This window comes from Varanus komodoensis, unplaced genomic scaffold (assembly GCF_004798865.1).
Source record: "Varanus komodoensis strain SLA01 unplaced genomic scaffold, ASM479886v1 scaffold1, whole genome shotgun sequence".
Classification (NCBI taxonomy): Eukaryota; Metazoa; Chordata; class Lepidosauria; order Squamata; family Varanidae; genus Varanus; species Varanus komodoensis.
In genome coordinates, this window is record NW_025335268.1 from 98,197,944 (window position 1) to 98,216,706 (window position 18,763).

The 18,763-nt window shown below is 41.2% G+C and overlaps 1 protein-coding gene across 1 annotated transcript in view; it reads left to right on the plus strand.

Moving 5' to 3' along the window:
* Positions 1 to 18,763, plus strand: part of NEURL1 (neuralized E3 ubiquitin protein ligase 1) — a 375,254-nt gene that overhangs the window by 121,696 nt on the left and 234,795 nt on the right. The window lies entirely within an intron of this gene.

Here is an 18,763-nt window from a genome sequence, read left to right on the forward strand (position 1 = left end):
GAAAACACACACCGACCTGTGATTAACAGCTCTCACCTGCGCCGGGGGGGGGGGGCGGAGCAGGGCATGCCGAGCGCGTGCCGGCCAGGTGGTGCCACATGGTGCAGCCGGGCTGGCAGTGTGCCGGCAGTGGTCTTCCGGGTGGCGCGGCGGTGACAGGTCTTCCCGGGTGGTGGGGGAGAGCAGTCCATCTCTCCGTGCAGCCGGCGGGTTAAAGCCCACGGCTCCTCCTCCTCCGCACCGCTCCCCCTGAGCAGCACAGCTCTCACCTGCGCCGGAGGGGGGGGGGCCAAGCAGGGAGCACCGAGCGCGTGCCAGCCAGGTGGTGCCACATGGTGCAGGTGGGCCGGCAGCGTCCCGGGCATTGGGCACACACACATTCGCTCTATAAGATGCACAGACATTTCCCCTTACTTTTGAGGGGGAAAAAAGTGCATCTTATAGAGCGAAAAATGCAGTAATTCTGATAGACTTACAGGACATTCCTTTATACCAAAACAGACTGTTGGTCTATATAGCTCAGTAATATCTACTCTAGCTTGACTGGCAGTTATTCTCCGTGGTTTCAGAAGGCAGACCTCCAGCCCTAGAGATGCAAGGAATTGAAACTTCTGAGTCCTTTTGCATACTAAGCATGCTGTGCACCACTTCTGAGCTACAGACCTAAAATCATTTCCACAGATACTAGATTTGCAGGTTTTTCAATATCCTGAAGGATTTATTTATTTATTTATAAAAAGACATCAGGATAATGGAATAGAACATTAAGTAGAAAACATTAGCTACTAAAAACAGATTACATAGGATTACTTTCCTGGTATACAGAAGCTGATATTTTGAATTCAAGTATAGAGATGCCACTGAGTATTTGCAAACTGATATTTTGTTCCATTGTTGAAAGGAGAAACTACATCATCTTAATTGATTATTATGTAATGCTTGCTATTTTGGGTGACACTGTTCACATTACAACTTCTTAAACCTAGAGTGAAAGTAAATGAAAGGCTTGGAATAAAAACGTTATTAGAGATAATTGTTGCAATCTGCCTTAATACTCTTCAGATTATTAAGCAGAGTAGTTTGACCTCAGAAAACATTGTTTTTATCTGCTGTGCATGTGCTTAAAGTTCTTAAATTGATATTAATTAAACCTGTATGCTGCATTCACATGGGCCATAGAATCATAGAATAGTAGAATTGGAAGGGGCCAGAGGACCATCAAGCCCAATTCCCTGCTCAGTGCAGGACTCCAAGTTAAACCATCCCTCTCAGATGGCTGTCCAGATGCACCTTGAATGACTCTGGTGTGGGAGAGCCCACAATTTCCTGAGGTCATTGGTTTCATTGTTGTACTACTCTGACACACATACATGCCTCATAATTAACATCAGTGTTGCATCAGAGCTGTATACATTCCAAAAATGACCACTGCTTAGTGTAATATATGCCTTCCAATTCCAGTGCCAATTTTTATGGTATGTGAATTTATGGAACAGAATTTTCACAGGGAGTATATCACCCTTGGCTTCAGAAGAAGGAGAGGTGAGAAAACAAGGCCTTCTCTATAAGCCTGCTGAGTCCTCCTCAGATGGCCAGTCCTCTTTACAGAGGAAAGTCTTCTAATGGAAGGTTTTTCAGAGGACTGACCTCTGTTGGATGGGATATGCTGTCCAGTTCCAATTTATGATGAATAACCAGAAGAACTGTTTTCCTTTTTTGGGGGGTGGCGGGGGGGGTAGCATGTTGATTCATAAGTGACCACCATAGCTCCTCCATTAGCAGCCATTCCATGCTGTGGCATTTGAGAAAAAGGTGACATCATGCCTCTCTTTCTCTGCTAGCATAAGACCAACTGCCATTTTGCTTCTCCATTCAAAAAATGGTGTCATGTGGTGATCCTGGTACCTAATTTTAATATTTTCTTCTCCATCTCATCCCTTTTCCCTCTTCATGCCATGTCTATTGAATTGTAAAGAAAATGCCCCCATCTCTGTTTTTTGCATCTTGCCAAGTGGAGGAATGCATAAAGGTGGAGAGATGCTGTGTTGACCATTAGATGCTAGCAGGTTCACATAGATGTTCATCTAGAAATTGTATGGATGGATGGATTGATATATGTATATCTGCCACTTCCTATAAGGCGCCAAAGAGGTGACTACATGATTCTTCTCTTCTCACTCATGCTTTCATTACAACCTTTTGAGGTAGGTTAGGCTACAAGTCAGTGACTGGCCCTTAGCCGCCCAGTGGGTTGCCTGGCTCAGTGAGGATTTGAACCAAGATCTAATATTCTGGTCACATACCACACTGGCTCATATTTAGGATATCCAGATTCCAAACCATAGAAGGCTATAAAATTGAGTTGAGCTTGGAATCATGCTGGGAGCCAATTTAGTTTCTGCAATACTGGTATAATGTGATATAAGGCTGGCCTCCTATCAGCAGCCTTACTAATGCATTTTGCCGGTTGCAAAAATTTTGTAAGGGTACCACTGCACTGAGTGAATTACAGTGGTCTCATTTTTAGTAACTGGCAGTACTGTCCCCCTGGAATTTCCCTCAACTGTTCTTCTGACCATGGATGCTTGCCTGTCTGACTGGGGAGCCAGCATCATGGAATGCACACCCACAGGCTGGTGGTCCTCAGTGAGGCAGGACAGAAGCATCATCTGGCTGGAATTTTGAGCCATCTGCCCAGCCCTCCTGCAGCTGAAGGCAGACTTTTATAAAGCAGGCCACAATGTTCATAAATAACACCATGGTAAAGGTTTACATAAACCCATGAATAGGGATGTAGTTGCAAGATCTTCTTAAGAAAGAGATGTAGATTCTAGCAGCTGTCTCCAAGGGTATAGCTATGTGCTAGGAACAGGAAGTACCAGAGCTGACTACCTCAGCTCTCAAAAAGTGTATGAGGTTGAGCACTCCCCGCACTCTGTTTTCGCCCTGTCAGAAACAAACCTGACTCTTTTACCTTGGGAAAAAAAGTGCCAATTTGGAAAACCGCTTAGCACAATCCCACAAGTCTTTCTCATGTGTGAACCCTTCTATATACTTTCCCCTTTTTGATGCTTTCTGCTGAGAAGACTCAGAAGCCAGGCTCCTGATCTTAGCTTCTAGCATCCAGATTTTGGTTTGTGGGCATAGCATGCCATCACAGGGCTCCTTGTTACTACCAGTGTCAGCTCACTGACTTTGTGTCATTAAACTGGGTTCTATGGGTCAGAAAGTTTCTACTGCAAGCTGAGTTGGCAAGTATTATAGAGGTCCATATGAAGAAAGAGCACTCGTGGAAAAGACAGGCAGAGTGAAAACCTAGGCCTTTGTACACATGTTCACTGGTCACTTATGAAGGGGCGTCCTTATTTTTTGCCTTGGCAAAGGGAGTGCAACAGCAATAAGTGATTGTCAATTGTGATGACATCTCCCCTTAATACCAGATTTACTTGTCTGTTCTCAATTATTTATAGCTAATTTGGTTTGCTGATGCAGTTTTTTTTAAATTAGTAAAAATAATTAGAAAAATTAGCTTAAAAATGAGATGCCACCAGGAAAGGAAGGTCCCACTCAGGCCCAGAAATTACTTTCTGACCCCAGTTTTTCAGGAAGGGTATGCCAGAGAGTGTTCTCTTTCCACATTGTGGAATGAAAATCCATATTAAAGTGAACGCAACTTTATGTAATTTCAGACCTTTTCCAGTTTGTGCTGAGAATCAATTCATCATGGTGCAGCCATGAAAATTGGATTTCTTTCCTTTCTTTGTATTTTATATATATATTGACGTCCCAGCTGGAGTCCTTGAAACAAAATGAGCATGAGTCAGAAATGTACTGGCTGTTATTTTCTCAGGAAGGCAGATTAGTGCCATACAGCCTGCAGATTTAATATCCTTTCTGTGTATCTATGATCAGTTTTTGTGCACAGTATCTCTGCTTTTTTGTCTGTGGGTGGTCCAGCTGAGAACAGAACTGGATGCAAGGCTACTTTATAATAATCTAGCTTCAATTTTTTGTTCCTCAAAGAACCTGTAGCTGAAGACTTGGCAATATTGCAAGAGGATTTTGAAATACTAATGTGTGGGGTGTTCACAAATTAAATCTGCAGTGACCATTGTAGCAGATGGTCAAAGCAGCTGAAAGTTGTAATGTCCTACATTGGAGTTTAGGAATGTAGTAGTCATGGATTTCTTACTGATCGTACCTCAAGGATCAGATATTTGTGTCTGTTGTTGGAAAGTGCTGGTTTCGCTATTGCATGTTTTTTCCTCCTGTTGTTTTTCTTCTGCCTAAATTATTGGGCAACATGGCTGAAGCCAAGGATGCAGAAAAATTTTCTGGCATGTGTGTGTGTAGGATCCCCCCAAAAGTCCAGGGTGAGGTCAGATGACATTCCCCACACCCTGGTGTCATCTACCAACTTTTTTCCTTGAGCACTTAAAGGAGGCAGGAAATCGTGCCTTTTCACAGTACGAAGAAAGGGACCCAGGTCTTCCCACGTCCCCACTGCTATCTCTTAGATCAAAGATAAGGTGATGAGAGGTACTGGGGCTCACTTGTTTGCATGGAGCCCCTGGCTGCTCTTCCTACATGTGGGTGAGTCTCAGTGGCTACCACCCAACGTACTTGCTGCTATTTCCAATTGGATATCAGAGAAACCAGAGGGAGTTCCAGCATGCATCTGCAGGGGAATCTGCAGTGTAGGTTCTGCTTTCAGACTGGAGAGAGTAGCATAGGGATGCACTCCAAGGTGATTCCTACAAGGGATTGGGCTTGAAGCCCAAGGCCTGCAGTACAGGCCAGATTGAGGAACCTTTTGGGGTAGCAGTTTTGCAACCCTGTCTTAAGTCCCGGATACAGTCAATTTGATTTGGGTGAAAACTAAAGATGGGAAAATGTTAACAATAGGATATGAATGGATCAGCCTTTCTTTAATGTTGGCTGATGTTGGCAGTCACTTCAGTTCAAACTTTCCCACACTGCTATTTCCTGCACTAGACAGTCGTGATCAGATTACATACTCTAATGATCAGATGATGGCATGAAAAAAAAAGTATTTGATTTCTCTTTTCTGTTAGGGTATCTCTTGATCCAGGTTCTGCAATTTGGTCCTATGGCCAAACATGGTAGGAACCTGCACAGAGTCTGCCATTGTTTGTAAAGTAGGCCATCATATGTTAACACATATTCACCACTCATCCAATATGTGTGATCCTTTCCATCCCTATTGGAATGACCATGGACACTGGCAGAACTGAATGTACATGAAAGCTTAGCTGTCAGATTTGCAACTGTGAGCTCAGAAAATTAATAGGGTTGGGTGAAAATGTGTATCCCACTGAAGCGGTAAAACATGTTAATGGCAGTGGCTTGCGCAACCTGTGTGTTGAACAGTCCCTGATGCGTTTTTCTGTCCATTTTGAGTTCTGAATTAAGTTTGCTTAAAGAGAGGCTTATATGTAACATCAAATCATTATCCCTCTCTCATTCAGAAACAGCAGGAGGGCAGTTTACTGTGTTTGAAATTAACCAGAATAATGACTTTTAGATGTTTCGATTAGACACCAACAATTTATAGTATCTAATTTTTAATGGTTTTCTAAAACAGGTTTTACATTGTTTACTACAAAAGCCACCTGTTTCCAAGGGCTAATAGCTACTTACTGAACTGAAAGGTCTTGTTTCCACAGCCTCTGCAGATATGATGAACATGTTGTTACTCAGCTCTTTGTCCTGAGGAGAACCCAGTTGCTTAATAAGAGAGCTAGGCAGTGAAGAAGGTATTTTAGTTGACAAAATGGCACCTTGCCAAATTGATACAGAGATGTGCACTGTTGGCTCACAGCTTCTTTTTTTCTTCCAAAGCAAAGGAAATATGGTAAAGAGTGATCACAGTTCAAACTATCCTGTAGGCCAATCTGCATTATCGCTAATCAGCTCCATACTGAAGTTTATTAGAATTAGGAGTGTGCAATAAAGTGACAGGCTTCCTAATAAGACTAAATTATTTAGAACCGTTAAGGCATAGAAGGACTGAGAAGAGGTGCAAGATGCAGAAAAAGGCAACAAAGATTATCAATAAGTTAGAGCAAGAGTAGATAACATCATCACATCTGCAGGCTACCTGAACACCTTTCAGTGAACATATTTTCTTACCAGCAACTGGGATCACCTCACAGCAAAGTGAGGGCCTCCAGCCACCACCACCATCTTTCTTTCTTTCTTTCTTTCTTTCTTTCTTTCTTTCTTTCTTTCTCATGAATGCCTCAGAGCTACATGGTGGAGCTCAAAGATCTTATCTGGGAATGAAGATGGTGGGGCAGCTGCAGGCCAGTGCTCTCCTATGTGGCATGTCCAACCACTAGGAAAGAAAAAGGGGAAAGAAAGAGAGTCCCCTGTCACTGTTGTCTGGTGAGCTGGGGAGGGGATTAAAGAGAGTACTAGGTGGAGTAGGGCAGCGGTAAGCTCACAGTGGGATCGGTGACGCTAGCAGGGCCAGGAGAGTCAGCTGGGAAATAGATGGAGGACTGGGGAGGGTTGTGTTCTTGTATGTCAGTGTGGACACAGGCTGGAGAGATTATGAAAAAAGAGTGTGTTTTGTGTGCTTGCAGTGAGTAAAAGCAAGGTGTGTGTGTGTGTGTGTGTGTGTGTGTGTGTGTGAGAGAGAGAGAGAGAGAGAGAGAGAGAGAGAGAATCTCTAAGTGGTATTTCAGAGTAAAAAAGAGAATTTGCACCTGTTCAGGTACAGATTCACAGAATGTCTATCTATGGTGGCCCTAGAGATGTAATCACAGCTGGTTTCTCCTTCTGAACTCAGCATGCTCATATCCCACCATACAAGAAGTCAAAAGAGCAATAAGTTACTTTAGAGGACCTGACATACCTAGATACTTGCTTGCACTCCCATAGTAGCAGAATTGTCAGGCCTCCGACAATGTTGCACTTCGCTTGGCTTCTTTGTGGAAAAAACTTACCAGGATGTACTAACAGCACCTGGGTTTAATGAAGACCATATAATGTATGCAAAATATCTTATTTTGGTAAATATGTTATTTACCAGTCCTACAAGTGCCTGGAAACTCTCAGTAAACAGGCCAACAGCAAAGGTGACTGCTGTCTGCTGCCTTCCTATTTGCCACTTTCAGTCTGAATGCAGTAAAGTGCAAGGAGAGAGTTTATGGGCCGTGATTTCATGAATATCTAAGGTTTACACCAAATGATTCCTAATGACATCATTTCTTCATGGGCTGAATAGCTATTGGAAATGACAGAAGAACAGGCAGATTGAATGCTGCAGCCTAGAGTTGACAGCAAATATATTATTTATGCAATATTAGCTTTTGACCAAATACAATTACAATATACAATATTAACTGTTGACTAAAACTAGAGCAATGAATCAAAAACTTGCTTTAATATTCACAGCAAGGAATGGGCTGAATTCTCATCTGTTTAAATTTGTTATCACTTAGAATGTAGAGGAAAATACATATCGCACAAGGCTCCTGTTACAAATTGGATTTGTCTTCATTTTTTTGAGATTCTCTGTGGTTTCTGAGCCTACTCCAAATGACACTACCATGCACTCCATTCTATTTGACTTTAAGGTATTAGCACAAGATCTAAGATATTGGTTCTCTTCAATGCTCACCATATAACTACTGAATCCATCAAGCTTTTCTTTATCTAAGAACACTTCGCTGTTTTTGCTCAAGTTGATATTCTTCACTTTTATTCAGAAATCTGATCTCCCAGATTGTCTTCCTTCTGGTTAGTGCAAAAAACAGTGCTAGAATTGTCTCACTGATAAGAAAATAACAAATTAGAATATAATAAATTAGAACATCATTTCAACCCAGTTTCTCTACTTTATAAATTGGTCAGGATCTAACACAGCTCTTGGGTTTTAAAGGCTTTGTAGGACTGCAGTTTCTTGATTCCAGCACAGCTCTGCTACAGGGCTCAGTTCTAAGGTCTTGCAAGCAAATGGTATTGGAAACACCAAGCTCAAATATTGTAAGCTCAGATACTCAAATCATATGTCCCAATACTCCTAATTTACCAGGAATAGCATTTACTTTCTGATATTATCCATGTTAATTCACTATTTCCATTTTGTCCTATTTTGCTTTTGCAGTGATGATAGGGATGCATAAAAATATCGTTGATGTACATATGTACTAAAAGAAAGGAATAAATAAGAATTTTATGATGTAACCATGGCTATCAGCCAAAGCAATAAATTTTTGTAGATACTAATCTTCTAGAAAGAAGAAAGTGCAGAAGCTGAACTGAAGCTGAACATTAAGAATGCAAAAAGTCATTAGTTTTTTGCACAGTTCTAGTTTTTAGAAGAATTGCACAATTTTGCCATCAGCAGTGAAAAAATCAAAATTATGAAAGATTTTGTACACTTGGCTTAATCATCAATGTTTGTTACTGATCTTTACAAAAAGCTAAATGCATAAATTTGCTGTGCATGATGACTGTAGCAGCTGGTCCTGACTGAAGGCAGGTTCATTCTATTTTGCTAGTGTGCACCTACAATAAATAGTATTTTAAAATTATTAAATGATTTGCTGGTGTTGCCTGTCTCTTGCATGGTCAGACAAAAAACAAAAAACAATTATTTTTTCCCTCGACAATAATGAAGAAATCAATATTGTGAAATGTTTTGTATACCCTGGCTTAGCCATGCATTCAAAGGGAGAATGTAGCCAAAAAAATTCAAAAAAGACTGAGATTTGGAGGGGCAGCAATGAAGGAGCTGGAAAAAATGTAAGGATTTTTCACTGAAGACCAAGACCAAGATCATTCTCACCATTGTATTCCCAATCACTATGTATGGCTGTGAAGGCTGGACAATGAAGGAAGCTGATGCGAAATAGAATGGGTGTATTAGAAACGTGGTGCTGGAGGAGAGCTTTGCAAATGCCCTGAGTGGACAGAAATATGAATAAGTGAGTCCTAGATCAAAACCAGGACTGAGACTGTTATACTTCACCCAGATCATGAGATGGCAAGACTCTCTGGAGAAGACAATCATGCTGGGGAAAGTTAAAGGCAGAAGGAAGACCAGATAAGATGTGGATTCACTCCATAAAGAAAGCCACAGCCTTGAATTTAGAACAGCTAAGCATGGATGACATGGATAGGAAATTTTGGAAGGCTTTCATTGATAGGGTCACCATAAGTTGAAGAGGACTTTAATGACATGGAACAACAGTCTTCTAGAAATAGTCAATGCAGAAATATAACGCCAGGATCTCATAAAGATGCCAGGTTCTCATTGTCTATTGAAAACTAGAGGAAAAATTCCAGATGTTTTTGCTTTTAGCTTAAGTTTAGCAATTTGATCTGAGAAGCTGGGAGGTTCCTCCACTGTTTTTTCAGGGAAATACTGCTTAATGAGACTCCAAATTTAATCACAAGACCAGTGCTGAGAGAAGATGTGCTTAACCCAATCATTGCCTGGGTTTACAAGCACAATAAGCCAAAGTCAGGGTTGTTTTGTCATGTTGTTTGACTCCCGCTAAGTAGCTCATAAACCACACTGCAGGGTTCAGTCAGCACAAGTCACCGTGTCTTATTGTGCTGTGTGAACTCATCTGTAATTTGATACTGAATTAATGCTACTTATCCAGTTACCTGGCTATTCTATCAAGGTAGTCCAAGTATTAAGTACAGGAAATGAGGATATAAAGTCCACCTCTTTTATTTATAAAAAGTGGTGAATCATTACAAAGAAAGTTATTGTAGATATCTAGTGTAATACTGTGACAAATACACAAATATGTAGACGAACAGCAGCACCTTTTTCATTCATGGGGTTGCCATAAGTTGGAGACAACCTGACAGCACAGAAACCTTTTGGAATCTCTCCATGCATTTGATTAAAATTGTTCTTGATTTCTCAGTTAAGGTTTAGTAATTTGGAAGAAATACAATTTACCAAGGAGAATCTCCACCTTCTTATACCCACACTATTTCATAGAAATAATATTGTTTGTATTATCATGATTCTGGAGACAGTTTGGTATCTCACCTAGTTGCTGTTCTTATCTGAAAATAGCCCCAAATGTTGTTTCATTGCCAATATGTGTAGTACATGTGGCTAGAAAGTAGTCCAAGCTCCTCATGAGTTCTTTGTTCTAGGCTCCTGGCCATAAGAGCTCATTTACATGGGGCCAGATGGTGCTGGTATAACTGTTAAAGTTTAGCTTACTGATTTTTAAGCTCTGCTTGCTTCATATACTACTTTTTTTTTTCCAAAAAGGAGATTAATTCTTTAAGATGAATGTTCTGTTTAGTGTCCCTGAAGGGATAGTTTTTTCAAGGGCTGGCCAAAATTATGTTTAGGGTTAATATTTCTGCCTGATATATAATTTACATCAGTGCCTAATCAGGATGTGGTTACTAATACTGTCTTCTGCATTTGTCTCATTAATAGCAGCTATAAACTATGTGTAATTTCCCCCAAAGGCTTGAAACCACTATTGCAGTCTATTGGTGAGTTATTTGGTGGGTAAGCCAATAACTGCTGAATAAAACAGGCCTGTAAGCATCCAAAGCCCAGGGGAAAAGGACTTGACAAGTTCTGAAAATGAAAGTATGCTTCTGATAGTTCCCGCCAAGCAAAGACAACTGCACTTGCTATTTTTTAAGGTTCTACATGGAGAGAAAAGCACTTATTCACCCACCTCCAAGGAGAGGAGAACAATCTCATTGGGTGGCCTCCATTTGAAAAGTGGTCTCCATTTGAAAAATAGAACAATTCCTTAGCACTGCTTCCATCTGAGGGATACAGACCTAGTAAGATCTTCAAGTTGTCTGTCTCGCTTCCAGACAAAATGTCAGTTGTGAGAGTAGTTACAGGTTTTAGATATTTCCAGTTTCTATTTAAAGTGCAATCCTATGCAACTTTAGACAGAAAAATGGACTACAACTCTCAGTTTGCCCAGCAGCATAGCTTGGCGCAGGATCATGCTCTTCTATGCTTTCTGATCTGTAAAATGATTGGGAATTTGCTTCTGAAGGAAATCATTCCAAGAGAAAGGAATCTAAGCTATCATAGCTGAATCTCTGCTAAGGGGATGTAGTTTATAGGGCAGTTGCTTTTAAACACTGTTTCTAGAATTGTGCTGGTGGAATTTTGTGTTGTTCCCAGAGCTCCTAGTTAGCTCCTTTCTGATACGTGGTTTCAAAATCCATTATTCTCCAAACATATTTGCTATGTTTGTGTGTGCACAGTAGGATGGTGAGAGGAGACACCGATGTATGGGATGACTAGGATCGCTTTTGTATTAGTAATCTGTAATGATCAATACTTGTGGACCTAAACTTTGGAGCCTTATGGTGATTCAGTATACTTCTTACTAAATATTCCAGTTTAGGTGTCAAGAAGAGAAGAAATGAAATAATTATTTCTTCCTCTAGATGAATTCCCTTCTCCAAGAGTTACCCTAAATACTGTACATTGCTAACATGCTTTAGTTTTGTGGATAAGTATTAAGAGCTTTTTATTTATTACAAAGTGGTTTACAATGTCAATAAATTAGCAAGTCCCAAACTCCTCTCCTGGCTGCCAGATGGACTTCATGCTGAGGATGTTTATGGAGAGTGTAAATAATTTCTTTGCATAACACAAATATGTATTTAGAAATCAAGGAATGATGGCAGAATGTTTATGCTATTCCCAAGAACTTGATTCTGGCAGAACACGAGAAAGAAAACAAATGGTATTTCAGCCACTTTGTAAGCTTAATGAATGTTCTTTCCTGAGGGAATTGCTAGCAGTTCTGATGCCCAGCATCCATCTTCCACACATTAATGTCTCCCTTTCATGTGGCATATCACATTATCAATGTTTCTCATGCTACAAAGAAACCGCTCTCACTTTTAAATATGAAATTGAGAAGTTTGAGAGAAAATGTAGAAAGGATAGTTATGTAAGCAAACTGCTCTGACCACGCTGTATATGGAAAAGCAGCCAGGATACAAATCAGATGACTACGAGTATCAATCAGACACATTTATATTAAGATATTTTGGCTAATTTGGCCCTGCTTGTAGTTCTTTTCACAAGAGTCAATGGAATAGTTGAAATCAATGGATTTGAGCCTACCTTGGTCTAGCAAGGCCTTGCCTGCAGAGGACAACTACTCAAGGTGAGTTTCCTCAAACATGCAAGTCCACAAGAGACGCCTGCAGCAAATCCCGTCTGCCTGCTCGGCAAAAGCTGCTTGGCTACAGAGCTGTGTAACTTCCCTTTCCACATCATAGCTATGGAATTCATTTCCTTCAAATGACCCATAGACAATTCAGGCTCCTGGTTTCTGAAGTAATTTGCTTCAAGATGAAATTGCAGTGGAGGCTCTTGAATGTATGACCAGCATTGTTTATTTGAGGGCTGACCTCTTCCCATGGATTTAGCACTCTTCTGTGTTTTCCTGCACAAGTTTCTTTTACTATATTACTCCTTTTTGGTGATTAAAACATGATTGTCATATGAGCCTGAGAATAGTTGGATGACACCACGGAATACAGTGGGGTTGTTATTCCTATAGAGGAAACATGAAGCTGTGTCTCTGCTCTACATGGTACACACGAGATAACACAGAAATCTTTGCCGATTTTCTCATGGAGTTAGGAGGACACTCTCGATCAGGAAGAAAATACCTTTATTGGTTGAAAGCCCATGAGCTTGTTTTTGTGGAGGCTAGGCAAGGACCTGCAGAAAAGACAGTTCTCTGCAAAATCAAGGAAAAGTGGTTGTTTACCAGGAAGGGAGAATGAATTCTCAGGGCCAAGCAGTAAATTGAAGCCCCTGTGCTGAGCCATCATCCAGAGTTTTTCAAGCCCTGTCTATTTCTTTCTTTCTTAAAGATTCCCATCAGTATATCATGTGCTAGCAGAATTATAGAATTTTTATTCTAATAGAAATAAATATACTTTGCAGATGGGTAGCCTGAAAAAGGAAACAAACAAAAATCAGCTTGACTTTTTAATCCTTTCTTATTCTTCAGGATCCTTGTTTGCCACAGCCATAGCTTGAGAGTTTCGTGGAGGTGCAGTATGCCCAGGTCCGATGGAACTACAATGCTGTTTCTAGTCCAGATCTCTCTGCTGTTAGTTTTGCTGCAGAGTCAGCTGTCTGCTGCACCTATTACTGTACTACTCCCTTGCTTGCCAAGAGGCAAATGCAGAGACAAATCCACAATAGAGAGTCAACCGAATTGGACAGGATGACATATCAAATGAGATTGAGGGAGCTGGGACTTTTCAGTCTGGAGAAGAGGAGACTCAGAGGGGATTTTATAGTGACATATAGGTCTGTGATGCGGTGTCACATGGTAAAGGGTTGTGACCTGTTTTCCACTGCACTGGAGGAAAGGATGTGGTTGAATGGGGCAAAGCTCAAGGAACCAGGCTTCAGGATGGGTGTCAGGAAGTACTTCCTGATGGTTAGAACCCTGAGGATAGGGAATGGGCTTCCATGGGAAGTGGTGGGGGCCCCATCAGTGAGGGTGTTCAAGGAAAGATCAGACAACCACATGTTGAATATTATATGAGTGGAGCTGCCTGGAGCCAGGGGTCAAAGTAGATGGCGTGGGAGGCCCCTTCTGACTCGCTATGTTTCTGTGTTTCTAATCTCCACCACTGTATAGGAATATATATAATTAGTTCTAATTTTTAAAGTGGTCATTGCAAATAACTCTTAACATGTAACATATTTGTTCTGATCAGTAAGAAGCATATAGTTTTTCTATGACATCCCAGGACAAAAAGGATACTTGGATAAAAAAACCTTTTTCAAAATGCAACAGACAGTACAACAGATAGAGACAAATATCCTCAGCCTCTCCCCACCACAAGGAAGACAAAGAAGTTGATCCCCAAGAACATTATAGCATCTTCCTCCCAATGTGGCAGTAGACATATAAATTTTACCTATGATTCCATTTTGGTGTATCTAATGTCCCCATTTCATTAGATTAAAAGAATTAACAGATTTCTAGATCTATTAGTTATTAATGGAAAGGGGTCATAGAAACACAGAAAATCAGAGTTGGAAGATGCCAGTAAAGTCATCAAGTCTAACCCCTTGTTCAATCCAAGACTCCAAGTTAAGGCATCTCTCACAGATGCCAAACCACCTACATCTTGAATTTCTCCAGTGCAGGAGAACCCTCAATCTCCCCAAGTCATATGTCCCGTGCAGCTTTTCATGCTGATTGTTTATTTTGTAATGCTTTTAATACCTTAAGCAATTTAGACAGAAGGAGCTATCATTTTGCTGCACTACAAAATTGGATGGAAGCGTACTTCCTCCAGCTAAAAATAAAAAAAATAAAGGTAGGTTGCTTGAAGAAAGAGGTACTGGAGATCACATAGTGGAATGTTCAGCAAATGGGAATCAGCACAGGAACAGTGACACCAAGATGTTTGATATAATTTTGCAAACACTTGCAGCACCTCTGAAGGAAAATGGGGGTGGAGGTGGGTGGAATGGTGTTTTGGAATGTTTCAATGCTCGGTCTGGCCTTTGATGTGTTTCCAGCATCGAGGGAGGTGGGAAGTCAGCAACAAATGCCACTAGGGGCTATAGGCTGCATAAGTTGTGCGCCACTGCAGTTGAGTCATCTCACATTCCTGTGTCACTTTCTCCATAATAACCTGCTTTCAGCATTAAACTACCCATGCAAGCTAATAGCTGTTAGCCTTACACATTCATGCTGCAGGTGCCCAATGAACCTGATACACATGAAGAATTGCCACAAATGAGATTAACAAGTTCTTCAGTTGAAAAACAGGACAACCAAAGGGTTGATTAGTACTTCGTTCAGTTCTCTTTGAACAAATGAAGAGCTGAGAAACTGCACATTTCATTTCACAAGTGAATTACTGATTTAGAGCCTTTCCATAAATTGATGGCCACAATGCAGCAGTAATAGAATCCTCACCTTTACCAAAGTCCTGTGGACTGTGAGCACATATATTGCCTGTGCATTTTGGAATACGTGTGGGCTTCAGTAGGATTGTGCTTCCCCTGAAAGACCAAGTGTACAGTTTGGAAGAGTTCTGGATTTGAGGCTGTCTGAGGAAGCTTGGGTGACAGTGATGACCAAGAGGTTTTCATAACAACTTCTGCAGGAACATCAGCTGTTAACCTATATGAAGAGTTTTGTCTTGATAAGTCATACTCTAATGGTGTTGGGACTAAATATAATAAATACTGACTGGCCTGCCACTAAAAAGTGGTGGAGAACCTATGGCATGCGTGCCACAGTGGGCATGCAGAGCCCTCTCTGTTGGCACGGAAGCCAAGTCACCCCGGCATCGCCCAGCAGCCGAGCATTGGATAACAGCACACATGGGGGCCATGTGCATGCTCAGAAAGGAGTAGCGATGCCAGACACTGACGTCAAGAGCCACAACTCATTAGCCGCAGCTCATATGAGCATTCGCATGGCTGATCAGTGTGCTGCGAAGGATGGATGGATATATATATATATATATATATATATATATATATATATATATATATATCAATCAAGCAATATATATATATATTGCTTGAACTGGCTGTAAGTTGTTTTTACTAAAATAAAACCTCAGTTTTCAAGTTTTATTGCAGTGTTGGCACTTGGTGATAAAAAAGTGGATTTTGGGTTACAGTTTGGGTGCTTGACTTCTAAAAGGCTCACCATGACTAGGTTAGGGTGGGAAAATGAGGTGTCCTGGTATGATTTCAATGGTTGCAATGTGTTTAGAATGGGGAGAAAGGATGAGCTGTGCAGAAAATGCTACTCAAGGAAGGCTTTTTCAAAAAAGCATTATTTTTGAAGGAACTTTACCCTTATATTAGGGTTAGGGGTGGGGCCCAGGGTAAAGATAGAATTAAAAAAACAAGGTGCCCTGGTATGATTTCAATGGTTGTAACATGTTTAGAATGGGCAGAAAAGATGAGCTGTGCAGAAAAAGCTACTCACAGAAGGCTTTGAAAAATCGCCCTCTTTCCAGTGGAACATTAGCCTGCTATAAAGGATAGGAGTGTGCACCAGGAGAGGGATAGGGTTGAAAAATGAGGTATCCTGGTATAATTTTCATAGTTGCAGCTCTTTCTGCACAGCTCATCTCTTCTGCCCATTCCAAAAAAATTCCTGCTCAAGGAAGGTTTTTTTCAAAATCGCCCACTTTTCTATAAAACATTACCCCTATATTAGGGTTAGGGGTGTGCAATGGGGTACGATTAGGGTGAGAAAAGCAAGGTGGCCTGGTATAATTTAGATGGTTGGAATCGGTTTAGAATCAGCAGAAATGATGTGTTGCTCAGAAAAAGCGACTCCAGTAAGCCTTCTCAAAGTCTCCTTGTTTTAGGTGCAACTTTTATGCCACTATATGGGAAAGGGGAGTGCCCCAGGGTAGAGTTCGAGTTAGAAAAACAAGGTGTCCTGGTATAACTTAGATGGTGGGAATCTGTTTAGAATGGGCAGAAATGAGGACCGGTGCAAAAAAGATACTCAAGAAAGGCGTTTTCAAAATTGCATTATTTTCAAAGAAACTTTACTGCTATTTTAAGGATAGGGTGTGCACAAGGGTAGGGTTGGGGTTACAAAAAACAAGGTGTCCTGGCATAATTTTGACGGTTGGAATGTGTTTGGAATGGACAGAAATGAAGTGTTGTGCAGAAAAAGCAACTCAAGGAAGGCTTTTCAAAATAACCCTCTTTTCAATGGAACTTTACCCCTATATTAGGGTTAGGGGTATGAACCAAGCTAGGGTTAGGGTTAGAAAAACAAGGTGTCCTGGCATGATTTCGATGGTTGGAATGTGTTAAGGATGGGCAGAAGTGATGAGATGTGCACAGAAATCGACTCAAGAAGGCTTTTTAAAATTCGTGCTCTTGTCAGTGGAACCTTAGCCCTCAATTATGGTCAAAGGTGTCCCAACGGTAGAGTAAGGGATAGAAAAATTAGGTGTCCTGGCATGATTTGGACGGTTGGCATGTGTTTGGAATGGCCCGAAATGATGAGTTGTGCAGAAAAAGCTACTCAAAGAAGGCTTTTTCATAATTGCCCTCTTTTCAGTGGAACTTCAGCCCTTTATTAGGGTTAGGTGTGTGCCCCTGGGTAGGGTAGAGTTAGAAAAATGAGGCCTGCTGGCATGATGTCGATGGCTGGAATGTCTTTGGAATGGGCAGAAATGAACCAAAATGCACCAAAAGCTTCTCAAGGAAGGCTTTTTCAAAATCACCCTTTGTTCTATGCAACTTTACTCCTATTTTAGGGTTAGGGGTGTGCCCCATAGTAGGGTAAGGAACATACCAACAAGGTGTCCTGGCATGATTTCGAAGGTTGGAACGTGTTTGGAATGGGCAGAAATGATGAGTTCTGCAGAGAAAGCTACTGAAGGAAGGCTTTGTCAAAATCACCCACTTTTCAGTGGAACTTCAGCCCTTTATTAGGGTTAGGTGTGTACTCCTGGGTAGGGTAGAGTTAGAACAACGAGGTCTGCTGGCATGATGTCGATGGCTGGAATGTGTTTGGATTTGGCAAAAACCATGAGGTGTGCACAAAAGTCTACTCAAGGAAGGCATTTTTAAAATCGTCCTCTTTTCAGTGGAACTTTACTCCTGTATTAGGTTTAAGGGCCAGCCACAGGGTAGGGTTAGGGTTAGAAAAACGAGGTCTACTGGCATGATTTCGATGTTTCGAATGGGTTTGGAATTGGCAGAAATGAAGAACTGTGCAAAAAGATCTACACAAAAAGGCTTTTTCAGAGTCGCCCACTTTTCAGTGGAGCTTTAGCCCAATATTAGGGTTGGGGGTGTGTCCCAGGGTAGGGTTAGGGTTACATAAACAAGGTGTCTCGGCATGATTTCGATGGTTGAAACGTGTTTAGAATGGGCTGAAATGATGAGATGTGCACCAAACCTACTCATGGAAGGCTTTTTGAAAACCACCCTCTGTCCAATGGAACTTCAGCACTTAATTAGGGTTAGGTGTGTGCCCCAGGGTAGGGTTAGGGTTAGAAAAACGAGGACTCCTGGCATGATTTCAATGTTTTGAATCTGTTTGGGATTGGCAGAAATGGAGTACTGTGGAAAATAATCTACACAAAGTGGCTTTTTCAGAATTGTCCACTTTTCAGTGGAACTTTACCCCTTTTTACGTTCAGGGCTAGCCACAGGGTAGGGTTAGGATTAGAAAAACGAGGACTCCTGGCATGATTTTGATGTTTCGAATGTGTTTGGAATTCTCAGAAAAGAAGAGCTGTGCAAAAAAATCTACACAAAGAGGCATTTTCACAATCACCCACTTTTCAGTGGAAATTTTGTCCTTTATTAGGGTTAGGGGTGTGACCCTCGGTAGGGTTGGGGTAAGGAAAAAGAGGTCTCTTGGCATGATTTTGATGGCAGGAATGTGTTTAGAATGGGCAGAAATGATGAGACGCGCAGAAAAAGATACTCAGGGAAGTCTTTTTCAAAATCGCATTATTATTCCTATAAATATACTCCTATATTAGGGTTAGGGGAGTGCACCAGGGTAGGGTTAGGGTTAGAAAAAGGAGGTGTCCTGGCATAGTTTAGATGGTTGTAATGTGTTTAAAATGGGCAGAACTGATGAGCTGCGCAGAGAAAGCTACTCAGCAAAGGATTTTTAAAAATCGCTTTATTATTAATGGAACTATACCCCTATTGTAGGGTTAGGGGTGTGCACCAGGGTAGGGTTAGGGTTAGAAAAAGGAGGTGTCCTGGCATGGT